The sequence below is a fragment of the Myotis nattereri genome, assembly GCF_964212035.1.
Source record: "Myotis nattereri genome assembly, chromosome: 9".
NCBI classification, from domain to species: Eukaryota; Metazoa; Chordata; class Mammalia; order Chiroptera; family Vespertilionidae; genus Myotis; species Myotis nattereri.
The window spans coordinates 12,486,240-12,509,212 of NC_138084.1; the positions used below are offsets into that span (position 1 = coordinate 12,486,240).

Consider the following 22,973-nt stretch of genomic DNA (forward strand, 5'->3'; position numbering starts at 1 on the left):
AGAAAGTTTCTTGCAACACAATATGCAGTTTAATGACACCCACTGATTGATTGAAGTGTCAGAAATGTGCCTTTCAGAGATAAATGAAGCTACTGAAAGAGTCTGGGAGCTCTCTAGCCTCCCATATTCACATGAAATATTAACTGATAAAATCAAGGCAGAATTATGAACTTTCTGTTTTATTTTGTTTAGGGTATCGAGTTTTTTCTCTACCCCAAACTCTAACCATCGCAACAGTGGGCTCCTGGGAGAAAGAGGATATGATCCACACTAAGACATCTCCTTGTACCAAAAACAAAAGCAAATTCCTTATATTGACTTAGGAAATCCTACTTTTCCTGGCATCAGCCTCCTCCCGGCCATCCTTTAACCTTACTCGTGCATCATCTGCTCCTGCGCCTTAGTTTCTCCAGCCATCCAGGCCTGCTCTCTGTGTGACAGTAGGGTCTTGGAAACAGCTGTTCCCTATGCCTGTACATTTCCTCCCTTTGCAGGCACTGATCCTTAATTTTTTTTTTAAATATATTTTATTGATTTTCTACAGAGAGGAAGGGAGAGAGATAGAGAGTCAGAAACATTGACGAGAGAGAAACATCAATCAGCTGCCTCCTGCACATCTCCCACTGGGGATGTGCCCGCAACCCAGGTACATGCCCTTGACCAGAAGCGAACCTGGGACCTTTCAGTCCGCAGGCCGATGCTCCATCCACTGAGCCAAACCGGTTTAGGCGGCACCGATCCTTCTGATCTCCTAAGACAGGCCACCTTTTCCAAGCTGCCAAAGTACCTTAGTGCTTATCACATCACTTTATTTTAATTTTGTGTACAACTCTTATCTGATTGTCTTTTATTATTATTACTACTACTACTACTACTACTACTACTACTACTACTAGAGGCCTGGTGCACAAATTTGTACGGGTGGGGTTCCTTGGCCTGGCTGGTGATCAGGGCCGATCAGGGCCAGTCCTGATCGGGGCCAGCCGGCCAGGGCGGGAGGGACTGCGGGAGGTTGGCTGTGGGAGCGCACTGACCACCAGTGGGCAGCTCCTGCATGGAGTGTCTGTTCCCTGGTGGTCAGTGCATGTCATAGCAACTTTTCAACTGGTTCTTTGATCAACTGTTTGTAAGGGTCACTTAGGCTTTTATATATATAGATTATTATCTGCCTCTGCATGAATGTGTTGTTCATGAGGGCAGGAACCCTGCCTTCCTGTGTCATGGCTGTGTTCTCTACTCAGAATTCCCAGAGAAGATGCTGAATTCAAATTTTTGACAGAAGAGCCAAAGGGGTAAAAGTTAGATTTGCAAGCCAACTACAGCCCTGAGAACAAGACACAGTTGAGAGTTGAGAAGGAGGCATGCTGTTCCTCTCACAATAGTCACCTTTAGGTAGGGTTATGCATCCAGTCTTATTTATATTTTGTCAAGTACAACAAAGGGAAGAATTTATGCACTAACTTTTATCTATAATATAAAATATTATATAAAACTTGGGCACTTGAGTCCAATACTGAGGTTTGAATATTGCCTCCACTCCCTCCTAGCTGTGTGACCTTATGTAAGTCACGTAACCTCTCTAAGCCTCAAAGACCATTTCTATCACTAGTCATATCTATCCCACACAGTCATAAGGACTAAAATGAAATAACGCATGTGAAATATCACAGATGCTGGCATCTGATGAGCACCCATTAATTATTAGTGTTATTTTCTATTATTAATAAATATATCCACCTTTCAGTTACCACGGATCCTCTCTCTCTGCCCTTCCACATGTTGTTAGCTGGCCAGCCAGCTCTGTTTCTTATTTTTGTTTTTGTTTTTTGCTATCCCCTAATAATGCAACAAGGATGACAATGAAAATAGACCCTCACTCTTTAGGAAATCTTCTTGGTATCTCATTCAGCCATGATGCCTGGCTAGAGATTAAAGTTCCTTTCATCTATACAAATAGATAGAAAAATGAATGTTAATGCTGTTTTTGGAAGCATATCAAAGATGTTGTTTAGTCCTTACTTTTTCTATATTTAGTTATTGTATTTTTTTTTTTAAGTCGAACTTTTCTTCTCCCTAAGTTTCTAAAGAAATCTTAAACTGTGGTGTGACCTTGAACTAACTGTTTTCCCTTTCTGGGCCTCAGATTGTCTGTTTTAAGGAAGTATAATAAATCCTAGCATGGCAGCCATTCACATCATGGCAGTGAGGTGAAAATTAGTTTCTCATGTTCAACACCAGAGCCATCTTCAGAACTCTCCCTGACGCACGCCCACACCTTCATCCACTTGTCAGCTCCGTGGTTCCTCTGTGGGTAACATTTCGTGTGTGTGTCCCTTTCTGTACACTCCACATGCTGTCACACCAGTTCGGCTCTGAACACTCTGCCCTTGTCCCCGACCATCTCTTAGCCCTGATCTCTCCCTCTCCACTCACAGCTGGTGCATCGCTGGAAACACCAGCTGTCATTCAAAGCAGCCAGGGCCATCTACCGAGAGCTTACTATGTGTCAGGCACTGTACCAAGCTCCTGACATGCATTATCATTTAGCCACAGAGAATATCATTAGCTACTTGATTATATCCACATTCCTCGCTCTCCATAATGTGGCCCTAACCTCACTCTACCATTTACTATTTAATGATTGATGTCAAGTGAGACTTGCAATGTCAAAAGACCTAAATTTCTTTATAATTACCATAAAAAAATAACAGTACAACCTCATAATGCTATTGCAAGGTTTCTTAACTGTAGCACTGTTGGCATTTGGGGTTAGATGAGTCAGATAAAATTCTTTCTTATGGCAGGGGCTGGGAATGGTCTATGCGTTGTAGAATGTTTAGCAGCATCCTTGGCTTCTCCCCACTAGATGGCAGTATCCCTTCTCCCATGTCCCACCCCCTGCATCTCCTCTGCCCCCATTTTGAAGATGGGAGTATCTCTGGACAATGCTTAATTATCCCCTCACCACAATCATGTAGAAGACTACTAGATAGAGTGCTGGGATGAATGAATTAGAGACTTTTACATGCTGGGTGTAAACAGTCCCTCAGTTCTTGGGACCATCGCGTATGTTCCCTGTTCCCCAGTGTAACCAGAGGCCTTGTGGTTCCCAGGTTTCATTTCATCCCAGGTCCCCCACCCTCCTTCTGCCTTTCCCACTCTTACCCATCCTCCAGAATGCTTCCCATACTTCTCCTACCAGAAGTTTCCAGCAATTCTTTCCAGCTGACTAATATTTCTCCCTCTACCTACCATAATTCTCGTACTTCAATAATTGCCTTTACATTCTGCTGTCTTCTGTAGTTATTGGTGTAATTGTTTCATTTCTCATGTTGGGATCAAAAGTTCCATGAGAATGAGATTATTTGATGCTCTGTCTTTTTAGCTACTGTAGAAGTGAGCACAGTTTCTGGCATATATTAGTAGCACATTAAATGTTTGTTAAATTGAATTTAGGACACAAAAGAAATAGACGCCATTAAAAAGGCAATGCCTATGAATGTTAAAGTAACCTAATAAAAAGTTAGAGAATAATAAATTAAAATTCTATCCAGATGCTTGTTGAAATAATCAGATAATTGAGCCAATAGAGGTTTATTGCTTAAATTATTCATGCTACTGCCTTAGTTCTCTGCTTGTCTTTGCACATGTAGGAGCAGCTGAGAATTATAGTTGTCATTTGAAAACTATTAAATGATTTGCCTATTGATGGGATCAGTATTTTTCTGCTAGAAACAGAATTTATCAAATAAAAGAGATCCAAGCAAATCTACATCATTGCTTTGTTAACTCAGAGGGAGGGTCAAGGAGGCAACTGCCAGTGAGAAATGATGCAAATTACAAGTGAAACTGAATTTCCCTACTCTACCTGTCCTCTTAGAAAAAGCCTCTCCCCACTCCCCCGACACAAACTTATTTGCTAGAGTAGGTAAAACTTCCTGCCCTCTAAGGGCTTGAAATCTAGACAGGCTTATACACAGCCACTGTTACATGATACAGTCATGATAAAGTACAAAAGAGTTGGATGTCCTCTTGGGAAACGTGGATTGAAGACTCTACATTACCACTTAATACCACTGTGACTATGTTAGGCTGAATAATGGCCCCTCGGAGACGTCCACATCCTAATCCCCAGAGCCTGTGGATATGTCACTTTGTCACTTTCTGTGGCAAATGAGACCTTGCAGGTGTGAATGAGTCAAGATTTTGTAACGGAGAGATTATCCGGATTATCTAGGTGGGCCCAGTGTAATGACACTGATCCTTATAAGAGGAACAAAAAGAATATTGACTTTTTTTTCTCAGTATTCTCATATAAGAAATTAGAATAAAAATATTATCTCCGGGCTGGTGTGGCTCAGTGGTTGAGCTTTGACCTATGAACCAGGAGGTCACAGTTCCATTCTTGGTCAGGCACATGCCCAGGTTGTGGCTTCAATCCCCAGTGAGGGGTGTACAGAAGGCAGCCAAACAATGATTCTCTCATAAATGATGTTTCTATCTCTTTCTACCTCTCCCTTCCTCTCTCTAAAATCAATAAAATCTATTTTTTTTTCCAAAAAGAATAACAATGGTATCAGCCTCAGAAGGTAGTTTTTAGGGTTAAATGGATATGCAAAATTAATATATGCAAAATGTTGGTTACATGCAAATGCAGTTTTTGCCATTCCTATAATTGTTAACAGTTTTATTGAGATACAATTCACATGCCATGCAATTCACTCATTTAAGTGTAGAAAATCCATGATTTTTAGTATAGTCACATTTGTGCAACAATACCACAATCTTGTTTTAGAATATTCTGCCACCTCAAAAAGAAATACCCTAGCCATATTAGTCATTCCTAATCTTCCTCACCCTGCTTTAGGCCACTGCTAATCTACTTTCTGTTTCTACAGATTCACTATCTGTATTCAAATTGATATAGAACTATAACCATATAATTTTCATGTTCAACATTTCCTATAAATAAAATCATACCATCGGTGATCTTCTGGGTCCTATTTCTTTTACTGAGCATAATGTTTTCAAGGTTCATGTATGTCATAGGACATACCAGCATTTCATTCCTTTTTATCACCAAATAATATTCCATCGTGTGGATAGACCACATTTTACTCCAGTCATTATCACTGTGGGATAGACTATTTTCATCTGTAAATAAAGGAGAAGGAAGGGGGAGAGGTATGATCTTAATGGATGTCCAGCAACCCAGAAGAGGCAGGAAATTATATTTGATTAGAGAAGGGAAAAGGTGGTTTGAAAGAAGCTGAAAATTTTACTCATATTCTTTCCAAGCTGGCCCTGCCTGGGGTTCAAGGTAAACAGTTGACTCATTCATTCTACATGGAGGCAAACGAATGCAGAAGAAATCCCTGCTTTCTCACTAGCCCTGTACGCACGAGCAAGTCATTAAATCCCTTGAAATGCCAGTTTCCTCCCAACAGCTCCCCATTCCCTCTTTACAGCCCTAGGCTTACCTCACAGGCCCATTGTGAGGAGATGTTCATGAAGGTAAACATATTTTATTTACAGGACTATATTTTGAAGTGCAGAATTGCTTCAATAGTACATTGTGCCAGAGGCATTTTGAAATATTTCCTGTTGACCAAAGAATGCGTTAGCAATCCTTGGTTTTCTTAGGAATTGAAAGAAAAATAAAGAATAAGTCAGGACCCCCAGCTAGGCATGGTGGGGAGTTGAAAATGGTCCCTCACAGATGCTGACAGCCTGGCAGTAGGACTCTCCAATATTTATCACCGCTCCACATCGCTTGCTCCAATTCTAGGCGAGGGTAGTATCTCGATAAACTCATTTTGTTGAAGCAAAAACCCAGTTAGCATATTACAGCGTGTCAACCGGTGTGTGCATGATTCTCATGTTATCTTCTTCTCAGTGAAACAGTAAAGAGGATTTATTGATAAGAACCTAGCTTACATTTAATGTGTACTACATTTTGGAAGTGTGTTAGTTTTTCACATGCATTGACTCAGTAACCCTCCTTTGATAAAGGACCTAAAGATGAGAGAAGTAACTTTTTTAAAGTTTAAAATTATTAACCAAAACTGGGGCCTTTACCCAGTTTAATCTAAAGCCAAAGCGTTCAAAAGGATTTTGGTTTACTTTTATTTATTAGAATTAAGTACAATACTTACATGCCATCCTATATAATAAAAGCCTAATATGCTAAGTGTCCGATCATCCAGTTGGCCATTCAATCAATCAAAGTGTAATATGCTAATGACATGCTAAGGCCACTCAACTGCTTACTATGATGTGCACCAACCACCAGGGGGCAGACAGCTGACTGGTCCCCAGTTGCAATGGCATGCACTGACCACCAGGGGGCAGATGCTCCGACTGGTAGGTTAGCTTGTTGCTGGGGTCTGGCCAATCGGGACTGAGAGAGTTGGGCTGGACATGCCTTGGTACCCTCCTGTGGTTTCTCCCCAGCTGGCCAACCTCCCATGTCCCTCCCTGGCCCTGATTGTGGGTTCCCTTGGCCTGACCTGCACCCTCTCGCAATTTGGGACCCCTCGGGGCATGTCGGAGAGTTGGTTTTGGTCCAATGGTGGAACTACCAGTTGCTATGACGCGCACTGACCGCCAGGGGGCAGATGCTCAACACATGAGCTGCCCCCTGGTGGTCATTGTGCTCCCACAGGGGGAGCACTGCTCAGCCAGAAGCCAGGCTCATGGCTGGCAAGCACAGCAGTGGTGGCGGGAGCCTCTCCTGCCTCCATGGCAGCGCTAAGGATGTCCGACTGACAGCTTAGGCCCATGAAAAGTGGGCCTAAGCTGTCAGTTGGACATTCCCCGAGGGCTCCAAGGCTGGGAGAGGGCACAGGCAGGGCTCAGGGACACCCCTGAGTGCAGAATTTCATGCACTGAGACTCTAGTATCATATAAAAGACTGCAGACTCCAAAGAAAATATCTGGAGAGGGCATATTGTTTTGCTTCATTTAGACTCAGAAATATGCTGAAAATCATTCACATCAATTCTGATATGGAATCCTCCAATAAAGGGTTCAACTGACCTGTTTCCTAATTCAAATTATAATCCTTAAGGAAACTGAGATCGCCTCAGATCCTTTGTGTCAAGATAGGAAACGTCTCCATATTCTGTGCCACCATATTTTATTCTGTCATTTTTTTTAACCAAACTTTTCAAAACTACTTATCCATGAAATCTTCTGCCATTGAGGCGGAAGCCACCCAGACATTCTGTTAATATCTTCAGTGTGATTGATATTTCCCTCCTGCAGTGTGGCAAGACAGCATATGCGTATACGTGGGCAAGTGTATAGATCTTCAAGTTAATGTGCATCTGTTCCTCTCATTGCTACCATATACTATTAAGATATTAAGCTCTTAGGGTGTGTCCCTGCTTTCCTCCAGTGAAGAAGACATTTGTTCACCTGCGTAACCCCAATGCCTAGCTCTGAGGCAGGTGTACATGTTCATAAACATTTATTGAATGAATGAGCGAGTACTCAATGATGACAGTGACATTCTTGAAGGAATATCTTGCATAGAGAGAAAACAAGATCATGTACAAATAGAACTGCCAATAGTCTGTCTATTTTATTCTTAAGCATTCTCAGCTAAAATCACTGTGACATAGCTGAGACTTAGCAGGTAATTTTCATTTCACCCACTTTCCAAATGTGTGCCAAATACAACATACTAGTATTTGGCACACATTTGGAAAGCATGTGAAACATACTTAGAGCATGCCTTTCCCCATTTAGATAAAATACTATGACCATGTGCTATATTCTTATGGGTGTCTTTCCCTTTTAAAACTGTGGAGTTCATTCATATCTTGTTATTTACCACTAGTGGCCCAGTGCATGGAATTCGTGCACAGGGGCGTGTCCCTCAGCCTGGCCTGCACCCTCTCCAATCTGGGACCCCTCAGGGGATGTCCAACTGCTGGTTTAGGCCTGATACCTGTGGGATCGAGCCTAAACCAGCAGTCAGACATCCCTTTCACAATCTGGGGCCGCTGGCTCCTAACCGCTCACCTGCCTGCCTGCCTGATGGCCCCTAACCACTCTACCTGCCGGCCTGCTCACCCCCAATTGCTCCCCACCCCCGCTGGCCTGCTCATCCCCAACTGCACCTCCTGCCAGCCTGCTCACTCCCAATGCCCCGGCCCTGCTGGCCTGTTCACCCCCAACTGCATCCCACTGCTGGCCTGCTCGCCCCCAACTGGCCCCTTGCCAGCCTGATCACTCGCAACTGCCCTCCCCTCCTGGCTTGATCACCCCTAATCTCCTCTGCCTCAGCCCCACCACCATGGCTTTGTCCAGAAGGTCTCCCAGTCTAATTAGCATATTACCCTTTTATTAGTATAGATAGATGCGTCCCTTGGTTAGGGCAAAAGGAGAAATCTAAAGATGAACAGTGGGATTCCTCATTCACTTCCTTTTTTTGTTATTCCAAAAAATCTGAAAAGTTGAAATTCTGAGTCCTGTGAGCATCTTGTTTGACTATATTTGATGTCAGTCTTTTAAAATGATCATTGTTACTTTAAACAAATCATTATAAATAAACATTATAATGTATTCTGTTTCACACAGAGTCAGAAGCACTACCAATGCTTAAGAATATTTCAATCACACTGTGTAGATTTTAATGCCATGCTCACCTCCTTTCTATTAGAATGACCTCAAACAGATTACTTAGCTTCTTCCCTTTCAGTGCCTTTATCTTTCACGTGAGGTAGAAAGGATGCTGTGAGGATTTACTGAGATAATTCACTGAGAAAAGGCTTAGCTCCAATTATATGCATAGGAAGTTCTTCCTCCGTTACTGTTACCTGCCATTATTTTTATGATAATAGTAATAACAAATAGACTGAAATAAGTAGACTCCTCCACAAACAGACTGATTCCAAACCTCTTAAAAAAGAGACATTCCTAAGCTTTCATGGCACGAACATGGATGCATCTAAGAATGCTAAGTGAAAAGCAATTTCCGGGGAACCTAGAGCTACAGGGTTGCTCCCGTCCTACCTTTGAGTATCAAGGACCCATTCTTTACCACGGGGACATGAACTGTTCCATGGGTGCAGTATGGGAGAGTCCCAATATTCTAGGACAAGGGGTGAAGTCAATAACCTGGAACCAAAAAAAAAAAAAAAAGAACAGAAAAAAGCAGAAACAAACTCACAGATACAGCAGAGAACAAACTGATGTTTGTCAGATGGGAGAGGGGTTGGGGGCTGGAGGACAAAGGTGAAGGGAATAAGAAGTACACATTTATAGTTAAAGATTAGCCACAGGGATGTGAAGTACAGCATGGGGAATATAGTCAATAATACTATAATAACTATATATGGTCTTAGGTGGGGGCAGATCTTATGGGGGACCAATTCATAAGTTATATAAATGTCTAACCACTGTGCTGTACACCTGCAACTAATATAATATTGATTGTCAAATGTAACGGAAAAATAAATACATGAAAAATAAAGTCTCTAACAGACCTTAGAAAAAGTCTGGGTGAAAGGGTAGGGGTCTTAGCCTGATGGGCATTGACTTCAGGATTTAGTTACTTCTTAAGTCCTGATAATAGCTGTACAATGGCTCAAGGTCTCCCAAGTAATATCCTGGCGCCTTCCCTACGCCCTTTCTTTTGCATGTTATAGGATAGCAGACTTGTGAGACTGTCACTGTCGTCACTGTGAGCCTCAAGCACCTACCACACCAGAAGTAATTCCGCCTTTACTTTGTTGCTGAGAAGCACATATATTATTGTCTTTCCTTTACAACTATCTTCAATGTTTCTTTTCAATCCCTTGCCCTGGGATTGAAAATTATATCTCCCATTCCTCTTGTTTAGTCCTATTTAAAAATGGCCCTCTCTGGTTTGGCTCAGTGAATAGAGTGTTGGCCTATGGTCCCAAGAATCCTGGGTTCGATTCTGATCAAGGGCACCTTGGTTGCAGGCTCTTCCCCTGGTCGGGGTTTGTGCAGGAGGCAACCAATCCATGTGTTTCTCTCACATTGATGTTTCTCTCTGTCTTTATCTCTCTCCTACTCTCTTTAAAAATCAATGGAAAACTACCCTCAAGTGAGGATGAAAATAATGATCAACTGGTTTAATTCGTATTAGTGTTGAGCCCCTCCCCCCCCCCATACTTTTTACCATATTATTTAGAAGTTCTGGCCCTTCAGTTCTATGACTTTTAATAGCAGGCAGAAGATATTATTACTGTTATAAACTAGGACAATAGGAGTCATAGCTCAGTCCCATTCCCAGAAAAACATCATCAGTCCACAGATCCACCTCCTTCAAGGCCTGCTTCTGGAGTGAAAACAGCATGGATAATAAAGAGGTAGTATTGGGTGTGGCTTTTTTTTTTTTTTTTAAATATATTTTATTGATTTTTTACAGAGAGGAAGGGAGAGAGACAGAGAGTTAGAAACATCGATGAGAGAGAAACATCGACCAGCCGCCCCCCGCACATCCCCCACCGGGGATATGCCCGCAACCCAGGTACATGCCCCCGACCGGAACCGAACCCGGGACCCCTCAGTCCGCAGGCCGACGCTCTATCCACTGAGCCAAACCGGTCTCGGCTGGGTGTGGCTTTTAAGGAAGTCAGAGGGTCATCTTGTAGGGAGGGACTCTAGGGTCAAGCCTCGGGCTGACCTGTGGCAGGGCCACAAACAAGTCCCAGCCTGGAGGGCAGAGCTCTCCCAGCATAATTAAGCCTGACCTTTTAGCCCCTCCCTAATTCCTTCCTAAGTAGCTAATGGGTTGTGGGAGGTGCAGCAAGTGTTGCCAAAACAAGAACATTTGTATACATGTTAATTTACCCTTGTTTTAATCAGACTATAAAATAAAGCATCTGCTTGCAGGCTGGGTCTTTTGTGGTCTCATCCAGGCACAGGAGATCGACCAAGCCCCTTGTATTCTCTTGTCTGTCTTTTCTTCAATCCTTCACCACCCTTCCTCACGTTCACCCTTGGCCGTGCTGGTGCAGCACATCATCTATTGTCCTTTGAAGAACTGTTAGTTTGTGATTTATTTTATTTTCTCAATTTATAGACTTACATATCTATTTCTTTTTTAAATAGAATATATACAAAGAATAAGCCATAATTCCATGACTCATATATTTTCTACACAAGCAAGTGCATACTATCTATAATAATAAAAATGTAATATGCTAATTAGACCAGACATCCTTCTGGACGTCCTTCCAGATGATCTTCTGAATGAAGCTGGGGCTGCAAGGAAAGACTCCTGACTGCCTCTTTCCAGACCAGTTGTCATTTGGGGTGGGGGTGTCTTCAGCTGTGAGGACCAGCTGCTGCTGCTCCTCCTGGACTTTTCCTTTGGGAAAAATATTTCTCTTATTTATAGTATTGTGCTTCCAGGGAAAGCAGTCACTTATGTGGTCTACGTGTGCATGCAAACACAAGTGTGTACACATGTGTATGTGGAAATCTGCTGGGCAAGTCAAAACCATAGAAGAGTTACCCCCTATCTCAAATCTTCCAGAGATATCCCCCACTTTTTTATTCTATCACTATTGGAGAGTCAGTATTTGCAGCCAGCCAGCCAGTGACTCTCTCAGTGTCTATTTCTGACTTATTCTTCCCCTGTCTGTCTTCCAACCCCTAGTCATATTTCCACCTGGATGCATCATTTTTACTCCCAATATACTGTATAGAGGAGTCAGGATGCTGTCTTCCCATGAATAGTACTCAGTAACAAACCAATTGCATTTTAGTTGGGCAATGCTCCTACCCACCCTTCAAATCCCTTCCACCATGCATTTCTGTTTCCCTTTTTGTTTGTTGGATTGTTCTGCTGCCCCTTCTCCTCACCCCACCACCCTTGGATCATAATGTAAAATTCTTTTACCATGTCAAGAAATTATTTAAAAAAAATGGATGAAGCTGGGGCTGCAAGGAAAGCCCAGGTCCTGGGTGCCAGAGGGAAGCGGTGCTGGCAGCTGGGAAAAGGAAGGCCTACTTTTGCATGAATTTTGTACATTGGGCCTCTAGTATGTAATATATAAATTATTGCTATCACATGTACCTAATTTTCTACAACCAGGTCTTTAAATTAATAGCATCTTGTAAATATACTTCCACGTGTGTACAAACAGAGCAACAGCATCATTACGAATGACTGCATAGTGTTTTATTATACCAATAGGCCATGTTAAAGCATGTCCTTTATTTTCAGGTATTTAAGTTTTTCCATATGTTGTAACTGTTTACAATGCTCCCACGATTAGCCATATACATATATCTCCATTCCTTTGTTTAATGATTTCTTCAAGATAAATCTGAGAATAGGAAATGTTAAGTCAAGGGAAAGACACATTCAAAAGATTTTTTGATAGCACATTGCTTTCCAAAAGGGTTACACCATGTTATACTCACTCAAAGGCAGTTTTAAAAAATGCTCTTTCTTTATACGCTTGCGACTACTGGGTGTTTTAATTCAATTTTTAATTTAAAGAGCAAGAAGGAAGCATCCCATAGGGCTGGAGATGTCCCTGACTAGAGCCACATCAGATTTATGGTACAGAGGATTGTTAACCAGGGCCTGAGTCATGGGAATGTGGCATGTTTTTTTCTATTACCAAGAACTCTATGAATCAGATCTAATAACTATTTCAGTCACTACCAATATAGCTACATTTCAGAGACAACCCGAACTGGAAAAAGCTATATATATTTTTTATCAAAAATTCCCATGGATGTGATAATAGCAACTGTCCCTTTAGTTCTTTTTAGATTGGGGCTATAATATTGTTTCACTGGAAATTACCTACCTCATTTTACACACTGGGGGATCTAATTTATAGATATATTTCCAGAAACAAGTGGAATTCTATCTGTTCCTAAATAAAAATGTCAATCATAAAGGAATAGCCACTACTATTTAACCATGTAGAGGTCTGCCTTTTATATACGAACTAGACCCAACCGACAAGGTAATTTGGAACCTTACATGTTCCATTATGTTTCTCTGTTCATTTAATCACCCCTTACAAGGCAATAATTCTCAGTCCCTTTAGCAAGAAGTCAGAAATAAAGTTAAGTACTGATAGAGCCAATTCATATTAGGATAACAATTCTAAATGGGACAAAAATCCCACATGGCTTACACACAACAGAAGGGGAAGAGCTGTGATAGTTCATCAAAGGAGGGTTGCGAGTCTGATCTCTCCTAAGATGTTAATACACTTTTGCTAAAGGTTCTCGGAAAATTTCCCTGGATATGCAAACATTCCTCTAGAACAGTGGTTCTCAGCCTTCCTAATGCCGTGACCCTTTAATACAGTTCCTCATGTTGTGGTGACCCACAATTTCATTGTTACAAATTGAACATAATTAAAGCATAGTGATTAATCACAAAAACAATATGTAATTATATATGTGTTTTCCAATGGTCTTAGGTGACCCCTGTGAAAGGGTCTTTCAACCCCCAAAGAGGCCGCGACCCCCAGGTTGAGAACCGTTGCTCTAGAACCTGTTCTTCATTCCTTTTACTAGCTGATTCTAAATATGATTAGAAACTTTACAACACGCCAAACACAATTAAAGTTAGAATGTTTTCCGCTATGATCTGATTTTATGTTGCTGTGATTTGTTGATGCCCAGAACTCAGATAGCTTGGAACTTCTGAGAAAAATTCTTTAGGAAAGATCTATTAGGGGTGGACATAGCTTACTCATATTACCCGTATTTCTTTATTTTTTATTTTGGTTTCCTAATATTCTAAAAATGATGTTGTAAGAGTTTGAGTATAAGAGAAAAGAGACAAATTATCATGAACTCATTCTGATATAGAAAACAAACATGCATGTTTGGGAAAATAGGCTCATATATTCATAATTAATTTAATTAGTTATCCAATCATATAATCAACTAATGTTAACTAAATAGCAACAATGAGCACATCTTTGGTTGATTGACCTAAGACCACATTATCCTGCTTGAAAAGTCTTTGTTTTATGAAAGATTATTAGGTTTGGTTCCCCAAGGAAGTCCCAGTCTTTTTATTTCCTTACTCTTTTCTTACTTTTTATTTTCTTCTCTCTTTCAGTATAATATTTTTCATCTGGGGACTAGTTGATTTCTCCTTGGGGACTAGTTAATTTCCCCAGGATCTAATTGTAGCTGGGTACCTAGTCTGGCGTCCTAGCAGAAGAAAGTCATGGCTTAAAATTCTAAAGCTGAAAACAGATCACCTATTTGCCCCATTTATCTCTAATTCATACCTCACAGACAACAGTAGGCATGCCAAGCAAGGTCCCCATTTTGTTCATTTATGGTCATACTCCCTGACTCCCAAACCCTTCTATATCATCTCTAGTCTAGGCACAGAAATGTCTTTGGTCCACTCGACATGCTCCTCCCTGGGATCACCTCCTAGTGACTATATTTCCCTTTCCATTCCTCTTATACGGCTTCATTAGTTAAAGCACAGTTTTAGGCCCTCATTACCAAGATGACAATACCAGTAATTAGGCATATATTTCAAGTCTAAAGTGTTTCTATTCCATACTTGAATGGAATAGATGGGAGAAATCAGGCTCCAATTTTGAATGCCTGAAGTCGTCCACATTCCAGGCAGAGGCAGAGGTTGAGTGACAAGGAATAGTCCCTTTCTTTCAAAGTGAACACAAGATGAGATCAGGACCTTTATAGATTCAACTGTACTTTCTAGCTAACATAATAACTTGCAGAAGTGTAAGATTTGAGTGTCAATTTTTTTAAATTGATCTATTTAGCAGCACCTTGACATAGAGACAAGAGACCTTTGCTAATAAGAAACTCTCTAAATGGCACTGTAATCCACACATTTTTGTGGATCACTCGGTGTTAATAGGCGATATATCATATAAATAACAAGGTAGTGAGTATTAAATAATATTAAATAGAGAGCCCTCCTTTCTGGTGATAGCTCTGTCTCATGGTTGATGATTGATTCTTCCCCATGATATGTATTCATGGTGAGTGGTAAATCCAGATGATTTCCCTTCCATTACAGAAGACAAAATTTCCCAATTCATTATATTTTTTCCCCTTTGCTACTTTAGTATAACCAAGCGGAGAGCAAATCACCAAAATCTGACCACATCAAATGACTAAAATAATAAAACACTTTTTTTTTTCTCGCACGATCTTGAATCCCAGATGATGAGACACAGATATGAAAGGAGCTGAGTTCATTTATTCTAGAGGCATCATTCAATTGACGATATTAAGTGGGTGCCGCCCCCAAGGCCAGCTTCATATGCTTGGCTTGGTTCATAGTTCCATACCAAGTCTATTATTTTACTTTTCTTCAAGCTTAGGGTTCTTTTTTCTATACTTTTAATATGTTTTCTTCCCCTGGTTTTATTTTTGCCAACAAATAAATCCAAGTGACATAGATGATTTATTAAATTACAATTACAAATTCCCACGGAGGAGTTCGCTAAGCTCACTTACTACCTAGATAACTATTTCCTGTACAAAATAATATGGTAGCATGCCTGAGAGTTAAAAAATCACTCTGTCTATGATATGTGTGTTTTTCTTTTTTTAAAAAATAAATCTTTATTGTTCAGATTATTACAGTTCCTCTTTTTCCCCCCTTAGCTCCCCTCCACCGGATTCCCTCCCCACTCCCTCCCCTTACCCCCCCCCCCCCACTGTTCTCATCCATAGGTGCATGATTTGTGTGTGTTTTTTTCTAAATCCCTTCACATTTTTCACCCAGCCTCTCATCCTTCCTCCCCTCTGACAGCTGTCAGTTTGTTCTCTGTCTCTGAGTCTGTTTCTATTTTGCTTGTTAGTTTATTTTCTTCATTAGATTCCACATATGAGTGAAATCATATGGTACTTGTTTTTCTCTGACTGGCTTATTTCACTAAGCATAATGCTCTCCATGTCTATTCATGCAAAAGTTCATAGACATAAACCACAGTATGGCGATTACCATATGGGAGGTGGTAGAAAGAGTAAAGGGGGAATAAATGGTGAATGAAGGAGACTTGACTTTGGTGGTGAACACAACACAATATACAGATGACGTAGTATAGAATTGTACACCTGAAACCTATATACTTGTATGAATCAATGCCATCCTAATAAATCCAATAAAAATAAAAGAAATACTGTATCTAATGGTTTCTAAAAACAGCTATAATCACAAACCCTAGTGGTCTAACATATATCTGCTCTATGACAATAAAGACAACATGTTCATTGTGACTCTAAAAACACATAACTTGTAACAGGCAGTTGGTAAATAAAAAATTCTGTCTAGAATCTGACTTACATCCTAAAGCAGGAGACGTCCCAGGGCTGCGGCCGCCCCCATCACCCAGGAGGCATCTGCCTAGAACCAGCTTATGTCCTAAAGCAGCAGAAGTCCCAGCGCAGTGGCCGCCTCCATCACCAGGAGGAATCCTCTAGGCATGCTACTAGGTTAAGAGAATCCTGATGCAGCCCCTTCTGTTGGCAGGCCACTCCTATTCTTCTGTGGTTTTAGGAAAGAATGCTTATTCCCTATTGCTATTTTTTCCATGTGAAGGACACTCCATTATATTACCTGGCCTGGCCTTTTTTGCTCCTTTCACTCTCGCCATCCCTTGGTCATTAGAGTTATGTATCTGATTGGTGAACGTGCGAGCAGAGCAAGGTTTTGTCAGTAGTAGTTTAACCCATTCTCTTCACGTTCATCTTGAGGGCAGGCTATTTAGAGATGTATTCGAGCCTGCTGCTCCACACTGGACATTTTACAGGCCAGGCTGCCATGTGAGGGAAGCCTGCAGCTGCCCAGACCAGATAGGTAGATCTACCTAAGGCTGGGGTGAAACGTCAAGAAGCCTATTGTTTGCCACAGCCTGAAACAGTGTCCTCAGATAGTAACTGGATCATTAATAAAAGTCGTATCTGGTTCTCCATGTGTCTGTTGTTTTGACTTAATAAACCTTTTTTGTTTGTTCGTTTGTTTGTTTTGAACTTGGGCAACTGGAAGGGAAGCCCCAAGAAAACAGATGAGTGGTACTCAGAACCTACCTTATCAAAAGGTCTCTGATAGGTCCTGGTCTTTCTGAAAACCTGGAGAAGTTAAAGAAGTCTTCTGGATTTCTGAAGAGGATGTTTCTTTTACACCTGGAGTAGGACAACACAAATATCAGATTGTTAAATCATGTTATACAAATTAAAACAAACTGGGGTTAGACATTCCTGCCTGCCACACACCACCAGTAGATCTGAGTGATTTGAAATGATGCAATATTGCAATATTCATCTTTCTAATATAGATAAGTATATATGTATACACATATAGTAAATCCATTTTAAGATTTGCTAGTTTTTTGGTCAATGTTCATTGTGCAGTATTATTGAAATGTGTCACGTGTATTTCATCGGGGAAACACTTTATCTACAAGTCACTTTTCGCACACATATAGGAGAGACTTTTTGCTCTTACCTCACCTCTTTATCAGGAGCTCAAAACAATAAAAATAAACAAAACAATCAGTTTGTTTCAACTCTAAATGGACATAAAAATACTAGAGTGCATACACTGTAATTTCCAGATTTCTCAGTTGGATATAGCAACAAGAAAATAAATCAATATAGGTATCAGACTGAGAATCAGAACTAGAGTCAATTTATAACTCTACCATAATTAACCAGGCAACTTTTGGCAAGTGTCCAATCCTCATTGAGTCTTAATCACTACACATATAAAATTTAGGGTTTTCTACAAATTGCTTCTGAGCCCCTTCCCTCTTTCATATCATGTGATAATTTTCCTCCTAAGGATGTGGTTTGATGTAAGTAGAATGGTCAGGAAGAATTTGTGGTAACAAAACTCACATATTTAAATACTGCCTAATATTTTATAGATCTCCTATATAATAAAAACCTAATATGCTAAGTGTCCGGTCGTCCAGTTGGCCTTTCAACCAATCAAAGAGTATATGCTAATGATATGCTAAGGCCTCTCAACCACTCGCTTTGACATGCACTGACCACCAGGAGGCAGACAGTCAACCAGTTGACCAGTTGCTATAACATGCAATGACCACCAGGGGGTGGACACTCCGACCGGTAAGTTAGCTTGCCGCTGGAGTCCAGCCAATCAGGACTGAGCGAGATGGGCTGGACACACCCTGGAGCCCTCCCATGGTCCCTCCCTCGCTGGCCAACCTCCCACGTCCCTCTCTGGCCCCAATAGTGCACCAGTGGGGTTTCTCGGCCTGGCCTGTGCCCTCTCGCAATCCAGGACCCCTTGGGAGAGGTTGGAGAGCCAGTTTTGGCCCAATGGGGGAATGACCAGTCGCTATGATGTGCACTGACCACCAGGGAGCAGACACTCAATGCAAGAACTGCCCCTGTGGTCGGTGTGCTCCCATAGGGGGAACACCACTCAGCCAGAAGCTGGGCTCATGGCTGGCGAGTGCAGCGGCGGTGGCGGGAGCCTCTCTCGCCTCCTTGGCACCACTAAGAATGTCCTACTGCAGGCTTTGCCCCACTCCTGGCAGTCAGACATCGCCTGAGGGCTCCTGGACTGTGAGAGGGCACAGGCCGGCCTGAGGGACCCTCCCCCGCCCCGAGTGCATGAATTTCATGCACCAGGCCTCTAGTTTATTATATGAATCCAATTACTGACTTCTATATCTGATAGGCAATTAGTTGATTGTTGGTAAATTACACCAAAGTGACTGCAATCAATCAATTTCAGCTTCACCTACTGATTTGAAAAGAAAAATCAATTGTGTATCTCATGAAGCTGAGTAGGTTTTGATTTTTAACTCACAGGATTTATAATCTTTTGTGGACTAATGTCTGGTGGTTAGGCTACTATATTTCTTCTCCAAATGTAGAAGGAAAAACATTGGAATTCTGAAAAAAAACTGAGAGATTGTAGGCAATTTGTAAAAGAGACTATAGAATTTGGCATTATATCATCACTGTTTTAAACCTCTCAGATACTTTCAAAGGGAGGGGGGGGGGACATTTTGGGTGAAATAATCATATCTAGTTGTTTTGTTTGTAATTATTTTTCTTTTTTAAAAATATGCTTTTACTGATTTTGGAGAGAGAGGAAGGGAGAGGGAGAGATAGAAACATTGATGAGAAATATCCATCAGTTGCCTCCTGCATGCCCCCTACTGGAAGTTGAGCCACAACCCTGACTGCGAATTGAACCGGTAACCTCTAGGTACATGGATTTATAAACACTGAGCCATACCGGCCGGCCTACGTGTAATTGTTTTTCAAAAAGAACAACAACTCCTAGAACTGAGAATAGAGTGATAGCTGAAATTACTACTTACACACACAGAGATAATTTTAAGACACATGAGATTTGTTGTTGTTGTTGTCAGAATAATGGAAGCAAATTTAAGCCTGTACTATATTTATAACACTGGAATAAACTCTTTATATTATTATTAAGCCCCATGCTAACCCTATGAGAATTCTGAACCATGATTCTCCTTTTATTGGTGAAGAAAGTGAGGCGTGAATCAATTGTGCAGAGGGAGATGATGTATGGCAGCACTAGCAGGTGTGATCGCAGAGCCTACACCCCTTCTTACTATGCTGCATATCCATCCCGAGGCCAGTAAATATTCCATTTCAGTAAGTCCTCTCAGGCCTATATTTATCAGAGCTTCTGAATGCATTGTTACCATTCATCCTTTGATATATGAAGGCCTTGTCTGGTTTCTCTTCAATACTATGTGGGGTTTTTTTTGTATTTTACCTGTATGTTCAAGGGAACAAAATTCTGCTTTTTTCCCATCTTCCAGCCTGAGTTTTTTTGTTTGTTTTTTGTGGGGTTTTTTGCCTGGTATTTACCATGTTTCAACTCACTGAGCGAGGTGGGCTGCTGCAGGGTCAGAGGCATGGGTGTGAAGAAGCGCCATGGTGGGTGGTGGTGAAGAGAAAAACCAGGCAATGGGTTTGTCAATCGGAACAAAGTGAATCATATCATTATGCAGATTCATAGAATGTGGGGCTGGAAGAGGCTTCACTAAGCCATTTGGTCACATTTTACAGTGTGTAAGGGAAGGAGATAAGATGCAACGTATTCGTGAACTAGAAACAGGTTTCTGGATTTCATCCATCCACCCAGCTTCTCAAGGGCAGTGTTGAATCCTCACTTGTATGTTTATGTGCATGTCTTAAAAAAGAAATTCACTACTCTAGGCTTGCATAGGTTGGTTGCATTGTGTGGTTAAAGACCCACAGAACACAGTGGTGATGCAAAAGACCTTGGAGTCAGCCCATCCTGCATCCCAGGGTCAGCAACACCACTTCTTGCTTGGAGAACTTTAGAAAAGTTCTTTCCATGGGACAGTTTCCGAGTCTGTAAAACAGGGCAATGAGAGTGACCCCTCCTGTCTGCTGCATTGGGAATGAATGGAGAGCTTTTTATAAAAGACTTTGCATCAGGGTCTGGCACAGAGCGAGTAAACATACACAAGATTTTCCAGGTATCATCCTCATCATTATTATAGTCAGCACCAGAATTTTTTTTTTTTTTATGTGAGCCTAACACAATACGACATCCTTTGAAAACTGTTTTCTTTTTAAATAAGAAAATATAAATCTATTTCAGAATGGTTGTCATCAATAAATCAACAAACAATAAGTGTTGGAAGGAATGTGGAGAAAAGAGAACCCTCTTGCACTGGGAATGCAGGTTGGTACAGCCATTGTGGAAAGCAGTATGGAGTTTCATCAAAAAATCAAAAATGGAACTGCCGTAGGACCCAGCGATTCCACTTCTGGGAATATATCTGAAGAAACCAGAAACACTAATTGGAAAGACTAACTGCAACCCTATGTTCATTGCAATGTTAATTACAATAGCCAAGATTCAGAAGCAGCCCAAGTGTCCATCAGTGGATGGGTAGATAAGAAATCTGTGGTTCTTATACAATGGAATACTATTCAGCCCAAAAAGAAAAAAAAAAGGTATCCTTTGTGACAGCATGGAGGGCACTGGAGAGTATTAGGCTAACTGAAATAAGCCAGTCAGAGAAAGACAAGTAGCATGTGATTGCATTCCTATGTTCAATCTATTGAACAAAATTGACTAACAAAATAGAAACAGACCCAGATAGAGAGAGAAAGAGAGAGAGAGAGAGAGAGAGAGAGAGAGAGAGAGAGAGAGAGAGAGAGAAAGACTGACAACTGTCAGAGGGGAGAGTTTGCAGGGCTGGGTGAAAAAGGTGAAAAGGTTAAGAAAAAACCCCACAAAACTCATAGATGGACAACAGCATGATGATTACCGGAGGGGGAGGGGGAGCGGAGTGAGAGGAGGTAGAAGAGGGTAAAGGGGAGATAAATGGTGATGGAAAGAGAGTTGACTTGGGGTGGTGAACACACAATACAACATGCAGATGATGCATTACAGAATTGTTCACCTAAAACATGTACACTCTCATTAACCAATGTCACCTCAATAAATTCAATAAAAATAATATAAATAAATAAATAAGGAAATAGAAATGTCAGTGTAAGGAGATTCTGGCTGAAACTAACAAAATAGACTGAGGTCACCAGCAGGGTAATGAGGACTTTAGTTTTCCCATCAGTGAAAATGGAGGGACACCAATCTTTACACATATGCAAAATGGTATGTGCAATACTCTGAGAGAATAGATTCAGAAATTGATCTTTATGCTCCGTTCGATCCAATTCCATTGTTCTCAACAGGAGGGAGTCTCCTAGCACCTCACAGCTTGACCTTTAATTCAAACCAATACTTTTACGGGACAAAAAGAAAGAGAAAGTCTCACTCTTTACTTAACCATAAGCTGATGTGAAGGGACGTCCATTTGGATTCTGTTGTTAGAGAGCTCAGTGATGCAATGTGCATGCAAAAATAGTTCCAGATCGATGCGACATGTTTTAAATTTACATTAACATTTAAGTTAATGAGAAGCTCACTGTGAATTGCAGAGCTTTAGATGTTTAGGAGTATGTTCCTTCGTGCCAACTTGGAACAGAGTCTATTGACTCACCTTCTCAGGCTCATAAACAGCCTCCAGAATGTATGTGTTTGTAGTGCCAGAGGATTTTCAGTCTGGTGAAAGTTGCTGTGTTAACATCACCAGGGAATTAAGTTGGCTCTATCCACCTAAGACGTAAAATGCTTCCAGCAACTGCACACCTTTTCCCTGAAGGACAGGTTGCCATAGATGGTTGTTTGGCCTGGGAATGCTCTAGCATGAGTGCTTACTCCATTCCCTCTCCTCACTCCCCCCATTAATCTTATCCCACAAATAATTCTAGGGCACCTGCTATAGACACAGAACTGTGCTACAACCGCACATATTCTACATTAAGGACTGCATAGCCCATTAAAGGATACAGTCACATATATAAATGATTATAGAAATATGTGACATGTTCCCTGACAAAAGAAGGTGCAATGAGAGGCATCTGAATAACAATGGAGGAGAATCAAGAACAGCTTTCTGAAGACAGGAGGCTTGAATGACAAGTAGACATTAGTTAATCAAAAAAGTTAATCATAATGTTTGATTTCTGCTCTCACCATCAGAGAAGAAAGCCCATAAAAAAACCTGGCACACCTGTACTTCAATAAACAAAAAGTTCTGAATGATTAGCATGTGAAGGGTGGGGTGTGGGGTGTGTGTGTGTGTACACATGTATACAAACAAGTCTGGGTATAACAAGTTAACATGCACCATTAGGCAGGGGCAAGTTTATAAGAGATCTCATATGCCATGCCAAGGGGTTTGGACACTATCCTTAAACTGATACAGATACAGAGGTTCCGATGTATTTTTCTGTGTTTATTTTATTTTACTTATTTATTTTTTAAATTATTTTCTTGATTTCAGAGAGGAAGGGAGAGAGAGAGAGAGAGAAACATCAATGATGAGAAGTAATCATTGATTAGCTGCCTCCTGCACATCACCACTGGGAATTGAGCCTGAAACTGGGGC

At 41.1% G+C, this 22,973-nt stretch overlaps 1 protein-coding gene across 5 annotated transcripts in view; it reads right to left on the minus strand.

The window, feature by feature from the left end:
• LRRC4C (leucine rich repeat containing 4C) overlaps positions 1-22,973 on the minus strand; it is a 988,415-nt gene that overhangs the window by 166,237 nt on the left and 799,205 nt on the right. For all 5 annotated transcript variants that reach the window (XM_081099067.1, XM_081099069.1, XM_081099066.1 and 2 more), the window contains one exon: positions 17,050-17,145. The gene's annotated coding sequence lies outside the window, so the exon portion shown is untranslated. Of the gene's footprint in view, positions 1-17,049; positions 17,146-22,973 lie in introns of those variants that run through there.